This window comes from Rhipicephalus microplus, chromosome X (assembly GCF_043290135.1).
Source record: "Rhipicephalus microplus isolate Deutch F79 chromosome X, USDA_Rmic, whole genome shotgun sequence".
NCBI classification, from domain to species: Eukaryota; Metazoa; Arthropoda; class Arachnida; order Ixodida; family Ixodidae; genus Rhipicephalus; species Rhipicephalus microplus.
In genome coordinates, this window is record NC_134710.1 from 111,289,878 (window position 1) to 111,311,567 (window position 21,690).

Consider the following 21,690-nt stretch of genomic DNA (forward strand, 5'->3'; position numbering starts at 1 on the left):
GCACCGAAAAGAAGGCGATGTGCACACGGCCTGGGGAGCTATTCTCGCGGTGTCCACTTGATGTACATGTTCATTTCAGCCTCTACTGATTGGCTGGAGCTGTGTCCTTCTTCCGCAACGTCATTTTGACGCCACGCAGCTTTCACAACTCTTGACACAAATGAGAAAGACGGAATGAGTTATGCCCCTACGAACGCTGCCCTCAGTGATCCGCTTTCGGACGCACATCTCGGATGGCGTACATAAACTCTAATCACGTACATTACCCCTTGAATTAAGTTTAACGCGGCTGCCCGCTTGACGCACTTGAAAGGTCGGTACTCGTGCATTCCTTGCATTGTTGTTGAAACATTAAACACGTTCATACGCAAGTTCACACTTGGCAAGTTTGTTTAGGAGTCTTGCTACGGTACATATCGCCCACTTTTTTCTCTTTACCCTGGAAATATGCAGGCGGGTTCGGTGCATCAATGTGGACAAGAACGCCATGAGGTCATGACCCACTTTTTTTTTTCGCAAGTGAACGCACTCCGCCGAAGTGGACATATTTACTAAGTGGACACCATGAGAATCGCGCCCTTGGTTACGCTGTCGCGTTCTAGTCTTGAAGGTGATCGAAGCTCAAGCGTTCTCAAAATTTTGTTATTGGCTTATGTTTGTCTAAGGCAGCCATCTGGGCTTGTTTGTAAACCTTGTCTAAACCCTTGCACTGAAGTCCCGTTGTATGAACTATCCATCATTTAGGTGCGAAGCTCCTTGGGGTGTGGGCTTGTCCGCCGTTGTCCGTCGTAGCCACCCCTAGTACTCACAGTGCTCACTAGATGGCACTGCGGCGTTCGCTCCTACCACCAACTCGTTCATGCGGCGGGCACGAGTTCATTGACGAAGTGCTCAACCAAGATCTGGCCTTTATGCGGGGTGTACCCAACACGGTGGAATGCTTGCAAGAACGCCGCAAGGAACTCTTTGTCATGATTCACCAGCTGGGAAAACCGCACGTGTTCCTCGCGCTTTCTACCGCCGAAGTACAGGCTCCTCGAAACTCTGTAACGGCTGCGAATGGTATTCACGGTTTACCGACGTACCTCCAGAGCTTCGCTCGCTCATCATCATTTGCTCTGTGGATGTTCTGATTTTTTTGTTTGTGTTATCATTAAAAGAGTCGATGATAAGTCGAAAATTCATATTCATTACCATGCAGGTACGCAAATGAAGCACCATATTCTGTCTTTGCATAAAGATGCGTGTAGCGATTCGCGTGGAGACCTATCAGTCGGGCTCTTTTTCAAGATGTTAGGTTCTCTTCAGATATATTTACATGGGCATTTCTTGAAATGGTTGGCAAAAGGAGGTGACTTAGCTCCATCGGATAGCGACGGCTCGTGCTTCCTTTGTCTCTCAGTTAGGCGTCTATCTCCCGATAGGATACGCACAGTCTACCCAAAATGAACATTACGCAGAAAACACACGACTGACAACAAAACTTGAATGCGACTTTTTTGCACCAGCGATCCAGCTTATACGGCGGTGAAAAATATCTGGAATGCCTTGACGCAAAGCAAGCTTACTTGAAGTTATATGTAATCCAAGGTTATACAAAATAACTGCCATTATGCCTCTATTTGTTCTCAAATTTTGGCTCTACTTCTATCATTTCTGACACATGATATAATACACGCGTTACATATGTAGCTACATGCCTTTGGAATATCCGGCTCATGGTTTTCTTTGTTTTTCTGATGCTGGGCGATGACAAATAACGTATAATTTCGGTGACAGAGTTTGTAGCTGTTCGCTGCAATCAGCTGCTGTTCGCCTACTCAGATATACACTGGCCATGTTCCATATATGCGCCCCTCTAGTCGGTTATGTTTCTGGATGTTGTTGGCTTGTCTGTGCGATAACTTAAAGACTCTCATAATGGCGTTCGTATGCTTCTGGACTTCTACGGTCCTACTATAGACTCACACCCATTGAACTGTTTTCTACTGTGAATTACTTCATGTAGAACGCATAAAAAGTTTGTAACAACGTGTAGAGCGAAACGATTTTGCTTGCAGCCGCTTATTGATGTTGCCGCATTTTACTGGGCTGAGCGATGCTTTCATTTCCCGTGGCACAACCCCGGGTTTATATAAAACGTCATTTCCTATGTCCAGATTAACTTTGATTTTTGGTTATTAATTTCTTTGTTCTTCAGCGCATACACCTTGTTCAAAGTATGCGATCGTTTTCTCATTTAGAGCCCCTCTCGAAATGTCGCAAGCCTTGCCGGAATCAAACTCGCAACCACTATAGCTCCGAGACATCATCACTGAGCAACTGAAGTGGATGTAGTTTAAGGACGTGCCATGCTTCATGAATGGAACTGTTGAGCGCTCCTGTCTTCTTATCTCCCTTCCTCCCAGCGGAAACTCTCGGGCTTCGAGTGATGTTTAAGCATCGAAGGGTTTAACGCTCTACCTGAAAGCCGGCCGCGAGAGCGAGAGTATGCGCGTCAAATACATGTGATGGAGCACATCGAGCTAGAACTTTTGTACGCTGCCTTGCATTTGGTATGCGGGCATCGTTCTGAGGTACATTTTTGACAGATACCAATGCATTATCAGGAATCAAGTTGCTCTGATTTTGGTGTATATATCCCTTCTCGGGCTCAACTTCGGCATACCACACGTATACTCTTTCAGACTTGTAAGAAGCAGTTATTTCATTTATTACTTATGTTTTATTAGTTACTAATTGTCTTGTTGGACGCAGTTGCCTGTATATATATTCTATGCCTAATACCACACAGCATGACATTTTTTGAGTTTTCAAGGACCTCAATGCGCATTAATCTCTGGGCTAAGAGTTGTCTGCTCATTCGGACTACACCTTGGCAAATTGCCGTTTGCGAGGCAGAACTTGTAGGGAATCTTGATGATATGACAAATGCTAATGTCACATATATAAATGTATACGTGTATATATGTGACATTAACATCTGTCATATATAGTGAACGGTAAGAATGAACGTGAGTGCGTACCTCGAAAAAATAAAAATTATGTCCCAAAATGAGCGACCGGCAGCGTTACCCGTAAAGCGCTTTCTTCGTCCTGAAACTTTGGCGCATACAGTCCGATCTGGTACGAAAAGTTGACGATTCAACGCACGCTTCTCGGATTCCATCTGTTCGCGATAAGAAAACAAGCTGGTCACCGATTCGGCTAGTCGGAACAAAACGGAGGTGCCCTGGCGCCGCCGGTACGTACGCGCCTTCTTGCTTGTACGTGAAACGCAGCGCAAACTTAGCCAGGGTCCTCTGCCGCCGCCTTATCGGTTCACGGTCCGAGAAGAAAATGCCCGGGCCGGCCCCTGATTACAGAGAATGGGAGGGGGCCTCGTGGTCGCGGAGTAAACGGTGCGAGGGGCTCTTACGGGCGTGCATGAACCCCCCTGGAGATAAGTGGAGCTGGGACGCTTTTAAGGGGCGTCAGGCAGGTTTTGCACTTAGCTCCTTGCGCCAGCGGAAAGTGCACCCGCTCTCACCAGGCAGAGTGTTTCGCAAAGGAATAGCGGCTTGCTCTCCCAGCTCTCAACGTATAGTACGGGCTCAATCGAGAGTCCAGTTGTGTAGTGGTCGAACAGCGTTCGCCAGTCGCCGTGGGCATCAACTGCCCGGCTGGCGCAACACTGAGTGCCGAGGAACGGCGGCTACTGAAGGCTGCGGCAGCGTTGAAGTTTTCTTGGAGGACGTTTGTGCTCATCACTGCAACACACGTGCTACGTGAATAAGTGCACTCATACGTCGTGCCTTGTTTTATTGGAATTAACACTTCGAAGGTAAGGTTCTCGTGCTCGAAGGTTCTGCTTGTTTCGAATACCGTTGATGCCGCGAAATTCAAGTACGATTCAATCTTTTTGAAGCGCACTTGAATAGTGTCCGACACTTAGGAGTTGATGCGTCACCTTTGCATTGCTTAGTGCGTGGCACAGTGCTGCTATTATGGATGGGTGTCAGTACGAAAGGCCGCGAAACGAGTGGTAACGAACACGACTTGATAGTGCTTGTGGTGTTCTCGAAACAAATAAATAGACTATATACGCTAATTGTTTTTCATGATTTGTTCGCTGGTCACTACTTCAATGTGAAGTAAGAAGTTAGTAATAATAGGGCATCACGTACCCGGAACACGGTCCACTGACGAGTACCAACCTACTTTTATTCACTACACTGTCAATATTAAGGCCGAGTGCTCCAGAAGTCAGCGAATCTCTCGCAGAAAAGCACATCGCTTCTATTTTCTGGTCACTGCACGCGCGAAGTTCTACCTTAACGAACTAACGTATCTTGTACCACGTACGTGTAATAATAAACCATGAAAGCCATGTGCGCACTTAAGCTTTTGCGAACAAACACGTTTGGTAGTGTGAAAGGCCGGTCTCCGGCAGTAACGTCGAAAAGATTATTTTTTCGAAAAACGCATTTAGGTATTCAATTCAACGATTCCCTTAAGTAACCAAGGTTAGCTCTTCGGCACACTCACGGAGACATGAACACACACACACACACACACACACACACACACACACACACACACACACACACACACACACACACACACACACACACACACACACACACACACTATAATGAGCTATGCTATCTGCCTTGAATAGGCGGGTGGGGCAACTTTGTAGTAATTGTCAGTGACAACATATTTCCTCAAAGCTTCAGCATTTTCATGGTAAAACTGATGTGTAAATAATGAAGTATATGTTCAAAAGACCTAAATTTGTATCGTAATTGAACGCAGCCCTGCAACACCGCATTTGTGTCAAGAACAATAAGGCGTTCTCGGAAATTGTCGAAAACACTGCTACAAAGAACCCGTGTCTACACATTAAAGGATATTTTTCTTTTCTGAAGAACGATGTTCATGTGGTAGCCTATACTGTATTATTTATAACAACCAGGAAACTTTCGACAGGATGTGCAACGAAGGGTGTAGAAAGTGAACGCACATACAAAGTTGGTCGTCTCCATCGTCTTGTCGATCGCTATCTGCGACAAGCTGTACGGTGAGCTCTAAAATGCGTGTATCGACAGGCTCACCCCGCACCGCCTTAGACGAAAGAACAAACAACACCGTGTCGTGCATAAGGTGACTTCGTTTTAAATTAGACCTTTCGAGGTACTTATCTTCGTGTTTTTGCGGAATAAACGGACCACGGACGTTGCCGGTGCCTCTGAGTATTGAACGATATTGAACGCACGTGCATTGTTAGGTTCTGTGGTGTCTACAACGCGGACAACGAAAGAACATGAGAACGAAAGGGTGACTTTAAGCTTTCTTTGCCAGGGGCCCCGCCATGCTGGTGTCGTGGCCGCGGGGGCAAATCGGCCGCAGTCTGCGGGAAGGCTCGAAGGCATTATCGTCCCGCACGTGGAAGATATACACTCCGGTACAACCCTTGTGACGTGTGCCATGCAGGCAGGCAAGCATCGCGTCATGGAATAACACTCTGCGATGCACATACGTTGCAGCGGTATACGTGTCGCAAGGCTAAATGTGCACAATGGCTGTTGTTGCAGCATACATAACCAAGCAAGCTAATCAGTTACCGTATACTATACCCTATACCTCCGCGACAAGTCTCACCATGCCAATGACAGCGGAACACCAGCGCCGCGTCGCCCTCGGTTGCACGGCCTCATATCTCCGACACACGCTTAGAATGATTCGCGGACAATGAGACCAGTCATCTGCATTCAAGCAACCTCTTGCATCTACACCGTTCACCCCCTTTATTAGATTGGGGAACCTCTTTGATGCAGCGCACTTATGTAGAACGAATGCTGACTCGCGCTCCCGATAAAGTGGGCCAACCTCTATTCGCATAATGCTAAGGCCGTTGTATGCATATCATATGCATCGGTGTACCTTCCGATGTTCATTGATAATGGAAATAGATAATGTATGGTGTTCGCGTGTATACAGCACGCAGCACAAGCTGGTTGTTTGAGATTCTTTGGCGGTGCGCATACCTATAGGAATGAGGTCACTGAGGAAACGGAGAGACAGCGCTATTTCCAATTAAGGCTTTCCGCTTTAGCGAATGTTATACCGCGTGTTATAGTTATATATGGATCACTGGCTCAGATTACTGAATGTAAGTGATTGTAACTGAAACAAGATTTCTTGCTAATCAGTGATCGACATAATTCACTTGACATTCACGAATAGGGTAAATCTAGGAAATTTCACGTTAACTGAAATATTGTAATGCGGCACAATTTCAGTCGAATAGCCAGTACTCAAAATATGATCTTCTGCTATTAACGTTTGTGCCTCTGTCACGAAAGTGTAGAAATAATACTTCAATCATGCAACCAGATACATTGCTTGATATGCACTCTTCTTCAGCTTCAGGAAAAACAAAACATGGTATGCTATTCACTTTAGCTCGAATACACTTCTTGGTACATTTTAGTTTGCGTTTTTCAGGAGTGATGCTAGGCGGAAAGCTCTAAAAAAATGTGTAACTCCAAGGGCTATGAATGATTCACTCGAGTCTACGGCTTCTGCGAGTGCCCAAAGTTGTTATTTAGGATTAGAAAAAAAAATAATTTTATCAAAAGTTGTATTGGCACTTACCCACCATATTGTACGCTATGAAGATTCCTGACCAAACTCGTTTTTGTCTCAGATACCAAGTTCGAGGCCGTCGTCGCTGAAAAACGTGTTGCATGTTTGAAAGCTTCATTTATGTAGGAAAGTGAAGGTACCAAGAACAGCTAAAGAGAGAGAGAAACGTTTTAAGAAAAAAGATATACATATTGTAAGGGAATTTAGCGCGACTTGAAAATCTCTCGATACACTCACACATTCATACGCTCTTCCACTCAAAAAACAGTCACCACACACAGCGCTCGTGGAAGAGTGTGTGAATATATGAGTGTTACGATTGATTTCCAAGTGGCAGTAAATTTACAATGTGACGAATTACCAACTAGCCCCACAACAAGCTTTAGTATACAGACCAGGCGCGCTCGCATCAAATACCACCGTCAAGAACACATTATGAAATATTCGGGCAATTCATGAAATACTTGGTGTCTGTCTTTTAAAACCTTATTTATGACCGTTTGACGCATGTCTCACGATGCAGGTATAGCTATAACTTTATAGAGGACTGTGCTCTTCTAAAATTGATTTAAATTATATATGTAAAAGTTCGTATAAATTTCATGGCCATCGCGTCGGGATGAATTATATAGATTACTATATGAAGTTGAGTGAGTACACCCCACCGCAGTGGTCTAGTGGCTAAAGTACTCGGCTGCTGACCCACAGGTCACGGGATCAAATCCCGGCTGCGGCGGCTGCATTTACGATGGAGGCGGAAATGTTGTAGGCCCATGTGCTCAGATTTGGGTGCACGTTAAAGAACCCCAGGTGGTCGAAATTTCCGGAGCCCTCCACTACGGCGTCTCTCATAATCATATGCTGGTTTTGGGACGTCAAACCCCACATATCAATCAAAATTTCCGGAGCCCTCCTCTACGGCGTCTCTCATAATCATATGGTGGTTTTGGGATGTTAAACCCCACATATCAATCAATCAATCAATCAATCAAGTTGAGTGAACACAGAACAAGAGTGAACGGTGACAGTTAAGGTCTGCATGCCTTTCTTTCTAAGTGATGCGTTGCGTGTGGCGGTTCATAAATGGATTGTGAATCAGACAGATCGTGGCAGACTAAATCAACTAAACATATCTGATGAAACAAAAAAAAATATACGTGCGTCAGTCGTTTATTAACCTAAACATCGCAGCTAGAAATAGCCTTTCCAGCAAAATAAAAAAATGACATGTTTGTCGACGGATTTTGATGCCCATGATGCATTTCTAAATACGGTAACTTCGTTTTATAATTATTTAGTATTTATTTATAACATATTTATAGTTATTTATATTTAAATATATAAATGTAATATTTTGATACATAAATATAAATTTTAAGATAACGCAATATAAGGTTTGGGTTGCGCGAAAGAAGTACAGTGTTCTGTTTTATTTTCTGTTCTTCGGTGCAAACAAAACACAAAGTGTGTCACCATGTAACCAAATTGGAGCTTGTTTCGCGTTTTCAAGCATGTGAGTGGACTAAGTGCATCTCGTATTTGTACTATATGCTGACGATGTTCTCACGCTCAAAAAGAATGTCGAGAAACTGCGCAACAAGTTGTATTTTGTTTTTTATTTGCGATAAGTACTTTTGAAGTGTACGATAAGAAATTATAATGTTCCCTTTAGGTTCATCGTAACGCCGAATTTCACAAGCTAGAGATAAGTTGCGAAGTAGTCTTCTTTACAACAAATCTGGTAAATACATATCAATTAAGATTCATGAGGACACAGATGCCTCACGTACCTCCTGATGCATCATCGTTTGCCCAGTTTGAAAATAAATTTTAGGGTACGGAAATGTGCACCTATTTAAATAAAATGCGGACTCGTTCTAGACGTTTTCTTCCGTGTCTTCTTTATTCAGCTACATTCAGAATATCACGAAAGCTTAATTTACACCGAAGTGGGAAATAGCCTTAATGTTTGTTCAAATAATTACCCAAGATGGGTTTTTGTTTTTTTTTTCTATATTTTTTGGTTCTGCGCAATTTCATTTTTGTAGTATACAAAAGAAGCATGCGCGATATAGCAGAAAGAATGATTCCGTTATTCTTGCGTGTTATTTTTTTTCTGTTTGCCTTAATTTCGCAAGCCTGCCAGAAGGCATACCTGTACGGCATGTCCTAAATACGTGTACAAATTTCCTTCATGTAGGAAGTATTACAGTGAACGGTGGTATGGGCCGTGAATCCAGAGATCGAGTTTATTTAGCCAGGACTGAGGCTTGTTCGTTGTGATTTTTGTTCCTTGTTCAACTATACTTCTGTTGAACTATACGTCGGCAGCTACACAGAAATACTTTCCGCATTTACTGAGCCCTCTATATAATGACACAATCGACAGTGTTTATTTCCTGTGATAGGAAAACATATGTATGAAGTGTGTTGCGCTCGAGAAACCATGTTGTATTTACCGTGGAGCTCGGCATCCTAATAATGTTTTCTTTATTTCAACAGAGAGAGAGTGAGAGAAAAGGAAGACCGGGAGGTGAACCAGATATTGGCATCTTGTTTGGTATTTGCTGTGAGGTATATATGTTGTCAGTGAACAAAAATGCATCAAACAAACACGGGAAGAAAATGCGTATATGTTGTAGGTTAGCCATTCCAGCTGAGAACGTTGGATTTAGTCCTCGTAACAATTTGTTCGTCTAAAAGTGGCTTCTTTAGAATAAAATAAAACAATAGTGATTATGAATATTCAAATGCATTATACCCTATACAAAATTAGCAGCGCCATCAAGTGGGGGCCCTATAGCAATCACCGGCGCCATGCTGATTATGTGAGGCAGAGGAGACGACACCATGCGCAGACTCACGGAGCCGTGTTTTTGCGTACTCCGTTGGAATACGTCTCATTGCTTATTTTATTCATGGTGACCAAGATGCCGCAACACTGCTGTGTTTCCTTTTCCAGTCAACATGAAGTGACCGATAGTGAAGAAAAAAAAGTATATATGTCTAACATATGTGAGAAATCATCAGTGGACGTCAGGATCGAGCAGTATAGCTTTTGGCTTAAGCAAAACCTGTTCAGCGAGATCAACCACCTAGCGCTTATCAATGCGTAGGTGAAGTTTCGTTTGATATCTTATATTTGCTGTAGCATGTGCAGCTTGCGCCAAAAACTCGATTGTTAGTGCAAACATATGCGCTTTGTTACAAAACCAGAGCACGATTACTACAGCGTCACGTTTAATATTTTTTTTACTGCATTCCTGCGCAATACAATTGTAACCCCAAGCAAGCTTTATTTAGTAACCTTTTAGTGAGAAACATACGGCACCTCTCTGCGAAGCCCTCTAATGAATAAATTTGATGTCGTTTGGAGGCTTTATCGAGGAAGAAGAAAGGCAAACGGGTCAAATATTACCGTGTATGATGCTAAACCCACAGATTGCACTTCTGCGCGGACGAAACAAGCAAAATTACAAGCACAGCGGTGCTATACTTCAGAAGAGCTTGCGTGGAGGCTTCGTCTGTGTAGTTCTTGTCCGTTGGTCGCCATTGTTTACTTAAATATCAGCACTGCCTATGTCATTTATGATGTTGCTTTGCTACTCTGGCCTTCAACGATTACTCGTAACACATCAGTAAAATTACGTTCTCATGCGTCGACTGAAAGGATTGTGCGTTACTGCCGCAATGCGGAGTGCCGAGCATGGCGAAGGCCATCGAGTGCTATAACGTTCGATTAAGTCCTGGTAACTCGTTTGTAAGTCCTCCACTCGTTTGTAAGTCATGCGCTCGTTTGTAAGTCCACTTCACAGCGATAAGTGAAGAAATAAATGTAAGAACCAGCGCTCAATGTCCATACGAATGAATGGCGACGTTTTGCTGGCATAGTGCGCACCGTCCAGTGATCACCATTGACAGGCGCGCACTTAGGCGCAGTGCTGTCAAATTGAATGCGCGCACTCCACTGTTCTGACGCTGATAGTACCTCAAATCACAGGTGTCCGTAGTTAACGACGATGGTGAGGTGTACGCCTTGACACCAAATTGGTACGACTTAGTCAGCTGGCGAGACAACACCAATGTGCAGAAGCTGGCTAGAGCATATTCAGTGATGTGTGGCAGAATCATTCGAATAGTTTTTTTTTCATTCACGTGGCTGGCAGTTAGAAAGCGTATTCGTTGTGCTATTTTTCGTAGCACGAGGGTCTCAAACAGCTCATTTATAGGGTCGAAACACAAAATTCAACGCGGGAACACTGCAGTGCACTGCAGCAACACATGCAACCTCATGCATAGGAATGCTGCCACTGCTTGACACAACTTAAGGTGGCACCTGGTTCACTGTTGCCCTATGTGTGATCATTTCGCATAAAGAATATTTGTCCATAACGGATGTGCTACCGCCCCCTTCACTTTTCAATGCGTCGGGGCCTTTATTTCTTGCCTGTTTCAATACTGAGAGAGTATACATAACGTTACGAAAGAAAGGTCGTCACAAATGCACAGAAAATAGTCTGAAGTTGCCGATTACACATTTGGGTCGTTCGCTTTTGGATTACAGCAACGTTTGCGTTGGAGTAATTTAGAGAAAACGTCTAAATAATAGCGATAACTTTGCTCGCTTCGGGATGTTCGTGCTTCTGCGTGCGGTGCTGAATGGAAATCGCGTCCACTCGAAGCCGAACTGTCCGATTTTCACGCAATGCGTTGCACCTGCGCAGTGTAACCAGGTGGGCTTGTTGGTTGTAACATAGTGAAGGGCTACCACATGATAAATTGAGAGGGACCAAGTGAGGCCCGCAACGCAGAAAATTAGCATGCTGAACATCGCACATAGTAATTTTCCGCAGTGTCATTCTTGTGCAGATTTTCAAGGAACCGCATGGGCAGTGATGAAGCGCTCAAGTGTTGTGACTCGCTGACAACTTGTGAAATTGACACCATTTGCAGCTCGTTTATATACCCTCGTTTGTGAAAATGTCTTTTTTTTTCTGTGCAGCATTTTAATTTAAAGCTCGTAGGCCAAGGTATCAACATGATAAAGCAGGCAATACCATAGTTGCTTGGCTTGGCCACCCTTGGCGCGATGGATTGGGTCTGAGAAAACCCTAAAGCTCAACTCGCTCTTCTTTTTAATCCCACGAACACGGTTCGGGAAATGCAATAAGCACTAAATCAAGCTTCTTTCTTCTACTGCGACACCCTTTCTTTGATTTTTGAGCCCGAGAAAGTAGGACAACGACATTTGATTATTTTCGGTATGATTTCTAATACGATGCATTTATGACTGCTGTATCTAACACCATAGCTCTAAACAAAGAGCTTGAAGAAAATAGGTGTTGCAACGCATCGGTATAGTCATAACAGTTTTCTTCCTAAAAAGGCAGTTGTTTTGGATTTATCTCTATGTTCATTAGAAAAAAATCTAATAAGGAAATCTCATGGGTTGGGTCGTTGTCATAAAGCACTGCCAGTGCCTGTCAGCAGTGTAGGCGGATAATCATAATGGTACATTTGAATGGGAGCAACCGGATGTGCGTCTGGTTAACCTCCCTGCCTTTCCTTGCATCTTTATCTCTCTCTCTCTCTTGAATGGGAGAAAATAATCCCACAAGTTCAAGTTTGGCACACAAGTATTCTTGATGTTAGCAAGCTGTGTGATTATTCATGGGAAAAGAAGGACGCCCATGTGATTGTCTTTCACGTGAATTTATTCAGAACCTCTTACTGTTTGGCGAAGCTCGCATAAAATTACGTGATTTTTTCGCAGGTATCCAAGGCCAATTTTTCATTGGCTTTTATGTGCATTTATAAGCACTACCTATAGATATTCAGAGCGGCGTTTCATTGATTGACAGCCATTTTTTTGAAGAAGAGTAATATCAAGAAACAAATATAATAGAACCGGAAAAATAATTGAAGCAACAGGAATAAAACGTATGAAGACAAACTGTGTGAGCACGCCATCTCAAACCCTTTCGCAAAAAGAAATAAATTTTTGAACCTTGGGTGATACGAATGACACGTGTTAGTGGCACTCAGCGATGACGCATGTCGCCAAGAGGTAAATGCTTCTATAGGATCACCAAATCATATTTTTATCTCTATTTTTGTAACTGTCAAGATATAAATGTGCCCACATGTCGAAAAATGAAATCACTTGTAAGTCAGCATGGTTCCTGGGCCTTCTTCTTGTGCGCCCTGTACAAATTTTGCGCAGTTTCTTTCTTGTTATAAATTTGTCGTTTCATTCCGTGTACTTGCCGTTCTTGCTTTCACTGTTCAATCAGGAAAGTTATGTCCGCAATGTCGGATGTCCTTTCGATGTTGCTGTCTTGAGGTGTTTTTCTTTTCTCTGTTGATCCGAATGCATCTGATCCAACTGCAAATATAAATGATCCTACTGCGGCATTTGCTACGTACGCGCCACATTCTTTTCGTAATGTCATTGTCGTGTCATTCGTGTGGTGAGGCGGCTTCATTTTCTCCAGCATCAAGCTCATCTTAGATGGCGATTAAAGCAAGAACTTTGCCGCTGCTATCACTGAAGATCCGGACAACATTGGAGCTTGCGACATCGTATACATATAGGTCCGCGACGAACGCAATGTATGTAAGCTTTGATTTATAGCGCAAGATATATGTGCACATGAAAGCTTGAGTAGTACATTTGCGTTTCTATATGAACAGTGGTTAGACTACGAAGATGAAGTGTTTGCGCGGGTAACGAACAAGTGGTTTTTGAGAAATTACAATTACTGGTTGGACAACTCAGTACAGAAATACGATGGTGGACATGCCATTGGAGTACCTTGGTTAGCCCCTGCCTCTATCAATGTGTTTATGAAGATAACACTATTTTGATGAAGAACAAGCAAAAGTAGATGAGTCCGTTGTCAAAGCCGGCGTCAGCGCGCACCATTAACTAATTCGCCGGAGGAGGAACCGCATCAAAATCGGCAATTATCTACAGTTTTTGTCTCTTGACGATGCTTCAGAAGTTCTGCACTCGTGCGAAAAGTTTTAACTTTTACAACTCGCATCCCTGCACGTTATGCCGCGATGCCGAGACTTCTTCAGGAAGCTATTTTCGTGACGACTTATCTGTTGTCGTGATGCATACCATATTCCGCATGCTCCCATGTAACTCGAAGATCACACTACGATAACTACATGTGCACCATGTAAGCTTCAGAACAGAATGATCACGATCCAACCTGCAGAATGTCTCAAAGTGGGCTGCAGATAACATTGCCATCTATAGTCACGAAAGAATTACGGCAGTCTTCTTGATGTCATATACCAATATGAATCCTTCTGCGCGCACAGAAAATATGCAAATCATATATCAACTGAATTCACGGACGTAATTCTAAGTTTAACAATGGACATGGACCCGCTGCCTACTTGTTTTTAATATTATGTACTATGGCTGACTGGAAGCAAATACCAATTAAATCAAATTAACCTTACCAACCTTCGTGAAAGGTTGCAAAGTCTTCAGTTTCAGCAAATTTTTCAGCTGTAAGTAGTGCATGCATGGTCAGCGTCGTATACAACGTTCATTTTTTGCACACTGCCGTAGCTGTTGTACAGTCTCAATTTTCATGAAAGGGAACACACGAGCGCGTTGGCTGTGTTCTGCTGCAGCTACCTACAGCACCATCAGCCGTCAGATAACGAAAGCGCGTACGTTTTTGGCTGCATCGGCCGTTGCGAGACCAGAGGGAGAGCACAATTTAGCAGCGCTTGTTCAATGATCATGCATGACTTGTTGTTCCGTTTTCTAACAGATGACGCGAAAAGCGGACGCGCTTTCCATATCTGCCGGTTGATGGTGTTGTATGCAGCCGCGACTATGCTTACACTACGCGCTTGCGTGTTCTATTTCTTAAAAAATTGACACTCTACGTGTCCGATTCAATGGAGCAGCCACAAGAAATGCATTACTATTATGATTAGCAATTTTATTCTGGCAGTTAGGCGAGACTGAAAAGGCGTTTACAAGTGATAATCATGCATTTGTTACGTACAATTATAAGCACAAAAAGGAAAAGGCTGCATAATTTAGAACGTTAAATCAGGAAAGGTCGATAGCTTAACCATTGTTGTGCTTTATATTTAATGATAAACATAAACTAAACGTTCACATGTGTACATATTTAATGTTTCCTTATAAAAATGTAGCGGTAATTGTGTCAACCATATCTTCTCATAGCAAACGATGGTTTCAGAGAAAAACAATAACTGGGGATTGAAGGCCACACTTATATATATTGATCTTGGTAGGTATCATAAGGGCGTGCTCGTGAATTTATCATTAATGCTTACTTCTAGGCATATCTTCTCAATTCCTGAAATAAACATATTGAAGTGTCATGCATGTTTACCTCCTTCATTAGATGAAACAATCACTGAAATCACTGTTGTCTGCAATGCTCACGTAAAAATATACTGCGAATTTTCATAAAACAATGAAAGTGACACATGTATACGTAAAAAGTCGGTAAGAATGAGTAATCGAGCTTCCGGTTTTCTTACTTTACAAGCTGGGAACTCCAAGGAAGCAGTCGATGACACTCAGTTGTGCATATTGTGTTGCATGGCATTGCCCTTCAAATCTGGAAATGCCTGTTCAAATCAGCCCGTTTAGAAAATAAAGTTAATGCATGCATTCACTTCATAACATGGCCATAGCTGTTCGATGGAAACGCATGAGTGCCTTTCCATCAAATTGTCGTGACATTACGTTAGTGAAGGCATGGATGAAGATCCTTTGTCTAATGGTTTGCTCATTCATTTGCCCTGTCTTTATGTGCTACCTTTACAGTGAAATACTCTGTATTTCTAGAAACTCGGCAGCTCCCTTCGAGGGGCTTTCAAAAAGATTGCAAAATTTGTCACTCGCAGCGGATAGAAATGTCTGCAACACACGTGAAGGATCATCCTAAACACAAAACCCTGCCGCGGTGGTATAGTGGCTATGGTACTCGGCTGCTGACCCGCAGGTCGCGGGATAAAATTCCGGCTGCGGCAGCTGCATTTTCGATGGAGGCGAAAATACTGTAGGCCCGTGTGCTCAGACTTGGGTGCACGTTAAAGAACCCCAGGTGGTCAAAATTTCCGGAGCCCTCCACTACGGCATCTCTCATAATCATATGGTGGTTTTGGGATATTAAACCCCATTCCACATATCAATCAATCAATCAATCAATCAATCAATCAATCAATCAATCAATCAATCAATCAATCAATCAATCAATCAATCAATCAATCAATCAATCAATCCAAAACACAAAGCCATTAAAGTTGTCTTTATGCATGTTCTGTGCAGTATGAATGTCAGAACTTCGGGGGCCGGCTACATACATGGTTAACATACTTATTTTCACCATGTACAGGCTCGAAAGCGGTATTTCGCTTTTTTCGGCACACACAAACACACACACATACACACACACACACACACACACACACACACACACACACACACACACACACACACACACACACACACGCACACACACAGTTTAAAAAACAGTGTAAAGCAATATTTTTAATAGTAGCTACACCCTAGAATAGCTACACAGGCACTATTTTCGTTGTCCTATATAATACACAGCAGCTCTCTGATTCACGCCTGCTACAATGCCTAATACCTTATTAATTTTTTTAGACGTCGTAGGTATTCCAGGTTATAATTCAGTTTGCAGCTTACTATTAGAATGCTATCGTCAATTGGGCATAAATATCGCCATGCCCGCAGCCCCCGTAAAAAAGTACATGCTTGTCTTCTTGACGACATGCCGCTTTCAAGGCACACGTTCCTGTATTGCCGGCCGGAACAGTGCTAGCATTAGAGGTCGTTCAAGGTGCCATTAGTTTTTACATCTCAGTGACTTATATAGACTGCAATTCTCAAAAAACATTTGCCACACATCAAACCGTAATGCAAAGAATAGCAAAACGAAACTTTTTTCTTCCAGTTAGCTATTTTGCCGTGTAATTTCTCTCTCTCTCTCTCTCTCTCTCGACTGAAAACAACAACATCGAAGAACAGAGAGTCACAAAAAAGACATGCAACTAAGACTGGCGTTTAAGGGGCGCGTAAGCAAAAAAAAAAAAAAAAAACACGGAGGACGCTTGAGCTCCGCGTTCAAGAATAGAACGCGATAGCGTAATCAGAACCGCTGCAAATTGCCTTCTCAAATGTTAGCCTGGCGTCGTTTCTCGGTGCATGTCTCAACGGGGCCGCCAAGAAACGAATGACTGCGTGCGTAAGATTGATCGTTTGAAATTGTCCTAAAATGCCTAAAGCAAGTACCATTGTTACAGGCCCACTACGCCACAAATCTCCCTTTTGCGAAACAGCGAAAGGCCCATCAACGCGTCCGTATAAGGCAACATGCCGACATCTATAGGTGCTCACTCTGTTGAGGTTTTCGCAGCATGATTATGATTAAATATATCTTAGTGCTTTGTGCTGAATCGGCCTTAAAGCACCCACTTGTTGCAATTACCATGTGTTGACGCATAGAGAGCGTCTGCACTTCTGCCACGAAATTTTACATGCTTCAAGGAAACTCCTTCCACTGAATGTATTTCATGCAATGTATGTTTTTCCAAAACAGTCTCATCAAGCATTAGCGTTTGTCTGTAATAAAACATCTGCTGTCCACACAGACAGCCTTAGTTCGAATCTAACTGGAACCGCAGTTTTTTTAATTATCCTTCACTACACTATTTCCTACACTGCATTATGCCCCGCAGCGGTGGGCTAAGGTACTCGGCTGCTGACCCACAGGTTGCGGGATTGACTGCCGGCTGCGGCGGCTGCATTATCAATCGAGGCGAAAATATTGTAGACTCGTGTGCTCAAACTTGGGTGCATGTGAAAGAACCCCAGGGGGTCGAAATTTACGTACGCCTTCACTACGGCGTCTTTCATAATCGTATGGTGGTTTTGGGATGTTAAAACCCACATATAAAATCAATATCAAATCCCTTTCATAGCATTTACAGAGTTTTTTTTTTTTTTGCGAATGAGTTTCGAGCCACAGAGAGGTTCTGTGGTAAAACATCTGCTTGCTACGTAGACAGCCCTGTTCTGTTCTCAGTCGATTCGAAGATATTTACTATTTGCATCTTTCTCCAATTTACCGTCATGGGCAAGATGATGATTTTTGCTCACGATCAATGGAACTGATGCCGACACTAAAATTTCTGCTCTATTCTGTTAATAGAATAGTCACACCAAAAAAAAAAAAAAAAACTCACAGGTACCCCTACATACTTGCCTCAGTCTAAAGGAAGGCGAAAGCCATCTAATTTTTTTCCCCTCCAAGTCGATGTATTGAAGTAATGTAGCAGAATGGGCTCTTTGGGCAAATTGGGCGATGTATTGAACCTCTCACGCCCCTACCCGAAAGATGTCGGCAGCTAATGTGGTTTTTGCGATGCCTTCAGACAGAGAGAGAGAGAGAGAGAAATGGAGAGGAAAGGCAGGGAGGTTAACCAAGCTTTGGCTTGGTTGGCTACCCTGAACTTGGGGTGGTGTAAAAAGGGAACAATAGAGGGGAAGAGGTACAGAGAAAAGAAGAAGAGTAAGAAAAAGATAGATAAACAGTGAGCTTGAAACTACACCACATGGTCTCGCGTTGTTCATTCACAAGCGCAAGTCTGGTGGTCCTCAAGAAGGAGCCGCCATGGTCTTGCGCGTATGCGAGACCATAGATCAAGGTGCCAGAATTTTCTTTTCTGTCAGTGGTCTTGAATCCAGATGTTAACTTGACTTCCATACCACGTCGTTGAGTCTGGTATCATCGTCGGTGGCATGTAATGTGCTCAAGCGCTTCCTCGCAGGCGCAAGTGTTGCATATCGCACTGCTGATGATTACATGCAGCTTAGAGACACGATTAGGCATTCGTAAATGCCACGGCCCGTCACATGCATGATGTGACACGGCAAACTTTTATCGCGTCGTGAGAGCCCGGATGGCAAACGAAGTCGCAAACTGGAATCAATCGAATACAGGCGCGCGTTGGAAGAACCCTGCATATTCCATTTTATAGAAGCGTGGTACGGCGAGCAAGTGGTTGCAGTCGCCGCGCGGCGTCCGTTCCAGGATTGTAGTCGTTGTAAGCATTCTGCATGTCACCTTGTTTTGCACTGCCTCCGTGTTCCGCCTACCTTTGGCCAAACAATGATGTCTTGAGGTGACGTCACAGTGATACGATGAAGTCGTCACAAATTTTGACCATTTTGACGTCATCACTTGATCATGACGTTTTCCATAGCTCGTGTTGATGCCGATGACGTGGGTCACGAGATGCTGGTCAATTTTTCGCTTTTCATGAGGCATTTAAGGCGTTCGCTTTAGTATGTGTTGAGATTGACAAAAGCGGTTTCGCGATCAACAACATAAGTAAACATTTATGGTGGTATCCAATCTCGTTAGCACAAAGAATGTGCTAACCTTTATACGTTGAATGTTTCATGACATAAGGTATACCTCCAGCTATCGAGTTAACTTATAAAAGGAACTCTTTGTATACGTTCATGGTCAGATTCGACAGAATCGAAATCGCCATCACCATGTCTGGAGTACACTGCTCCATGTATACCAACGTAACCTTGCCAATTATATAATAACACAATGGCCAATGAATCTAAGAGGAAAATGCATATATGTCGAAGACCGTTGCAAATGGTGCTGGGCCAAGCTGTCCTGGTGGGGACTTACATGGGATTGTGACGGTTCGAAGGTTCACATTGCGTTGGGCGACAGACGCTATTCTCTTCTGCGTTCTTCGCATTCCCCCATTTCCCCGGTTATTATACCAGAGGCACCGTCCCGTCATTCTCAGAGCATATATACCCGCCCTTTATCAAGCCATGAGCTATTTGATTCACCCACTTAGATTTCAAGTTGAATACAATTATCAGCCTTCCTTATCATAAGTACCGTAGAATACTGCCTTGTTGGCAACGCCGTTACTCTGGGAGGAATCAACCCGTTCTTATCAGTTATCTTACCACTATGTTCAACATAAAGGAACAAAAAAGACATGATCGGGTGTGTTTAATATTGCTCCTGATAAACAGGAAACATGGGTGGGTGTGTTTAATTTGCTCTGGATCAACATAAGATAAGGCAGAATTTGCTTGCCCAGCAGTCGGTACCACTATTTGACAAATAGTAAACTACTGTTTTATATTCAGCTCTGAACTTTTTTGATAGCCCTTTTTTGCTTTTTTTTCTGGCTGCTATATATGAAAATTTCTCAATTTTTTTTTTCGAAGGGGTGTGGGCTTCAATCATACTTCATGTATGTTTGTGCGTGCGTTTGTGTCTGTGTGTGTTTATGTACGCTAGAAAATTTGAAAATTTTCGGAAAAGGGTTTGAGCCCCCGGCACTCCCACCCTTCCCACATGGCTACGCCCCTGTTGTGTATAATGGATCACACGATTGATTGATATGCGGGGTTAAACGTCCCAGAACCACCATGTGATGTTGAGAGACTCCGTGGTGGAGGGCTCTGGAAATTTGGACCACCTGGGGTTCTTTAACTTGCACCTAAATCTAAGAACACGGGCCTACAGCATTTTCGCCTTCATCGAAAATACAGCCGCCACAGCCGGAATTCGATCGCGCGACCGGCTGGTAAGCAGCTGGTCAACGTAAAATGATAATGCAATATATATATATATATATATATATATATATATATATATATATATATATATATATATATATATATATTTGCAAATCGTGTATAAGCTGAGCCTTTACAAAGTAACAGAGCTCTGCTTTTAATTTGGTGCTTCATTTCTATCTTAAACACCTTGCCAACATCGATGTTCATGTTACACTTTTAATCAAGCCCCGCCGTGGTGGTCTAGTGGCTAAGGTACTCGGCTGCTGACCCGCAGGGCGCGGGTTCGAATCCCGGCTGTGGCGGCTGCATTTCCGATGGAGGCAGAAATGTTGTAGGCCCGTGTGCTCAGATTTGGGTGCACGTTAAAGAACCCCAGGTGGTCTATATTTTTTGGGGCCCTCCACTACGGCGTCTCTCATAATCATATGGTGGTTTTGGGACGTTAAACCCCACATATCAAACAATCAACACTTTTAATCAAGTCCTCGTTAAGTCTATTTTCAGGAAACAGTGACGAATCACGAAACAGTCGAAAACAGTTGAAACTATATCTCGGAAACAGACAAAAAATGTCCTGTTTCTTGGCTATATATAGCACCTAAAGGGGGACCTGATTAAAAGAACGCCCCGCCGCGGTGGTCTAGAGGCTAAAATACTCGGCTGCTGACCCGCAGGTCGCGGCATTGAATCCCGGCTGTGGCGGCTGCATTTCCGATGAAGGCGGAAAGGTTGTAGGCCCGTGTGCTCAGATTTGGGTGCACGTTAAAGAACCCCAGGTGGTCTAAATTTCCGGAGCCCTCCACTACGGCGTCTCTCATAATCATATAGTGGTTTTGGGACGTTAAACCCCACATATCAATCAATCAACACATTTAATCAAGTCCTCGTTAAGTCTATTTCCAGGAAACAGTGACGAATCACGAAACAGTCGAAAACAGATGAAACTATATCTCGAAAACAGACAAAAAATGTCCTGTTTCTTGGCTATATATAGCACCTAAAGGGGGACCTGATTAAAAGAACGCCCCGCCGCGGTGGTCTAGAGGCTAAGGTACTCGGCTGCTGACCCACAGGTCGCGGCATTGAATCCTGGCAGTGGCGGCTGCATTTCCGATGAAGGCGGAAAGGTTGTAGGCCCGTGTGCTCAGATTTGCGTGCACTTTAAGAAACTCCAGGTGGTCGAAATTTCCGGAGCCCTCCACTACGGCGTCTCTCATAATCATATAGTGGTTTTGGGACGTTAAACCCCACAAATCAATCAACCTATCAATCAATGATCTCTCATGCAGTCCTATCTTTGAGCCTCGACAACACTTACGTTTCACTTAGTAAAGGGTGACAACTGCATTCCTTGCAATGCAAGCTGAAATTAGGCAAAGGCTGCCCTTTCAGAGAAC

At 43.4% G+C, this 21,690-nt stretch overlaps 1 long non-coding RNA gene across 1 annotated transcript in view; it reads left to right on the forward strand.

Moving 5' to 3' along the window:
• Positions 1–3,451: 3,451 nt before the first annotated feature.
• The window catches only part of LOC142776950 (uncharacterized), a 62,566-nt gene continuing 44,327 nt past the window's right edge, over positions 3,452–21,690 (forward strand). The window contains exon 1 of the long non-coding RNA XR_012887881.1: positions 3,452–3,823. This is a non-coding gene — a long non-coding RNA (uncharacterized LOC142776950). The remainder of the gene's footprint in view (positions 3,824–21,690) is intronic.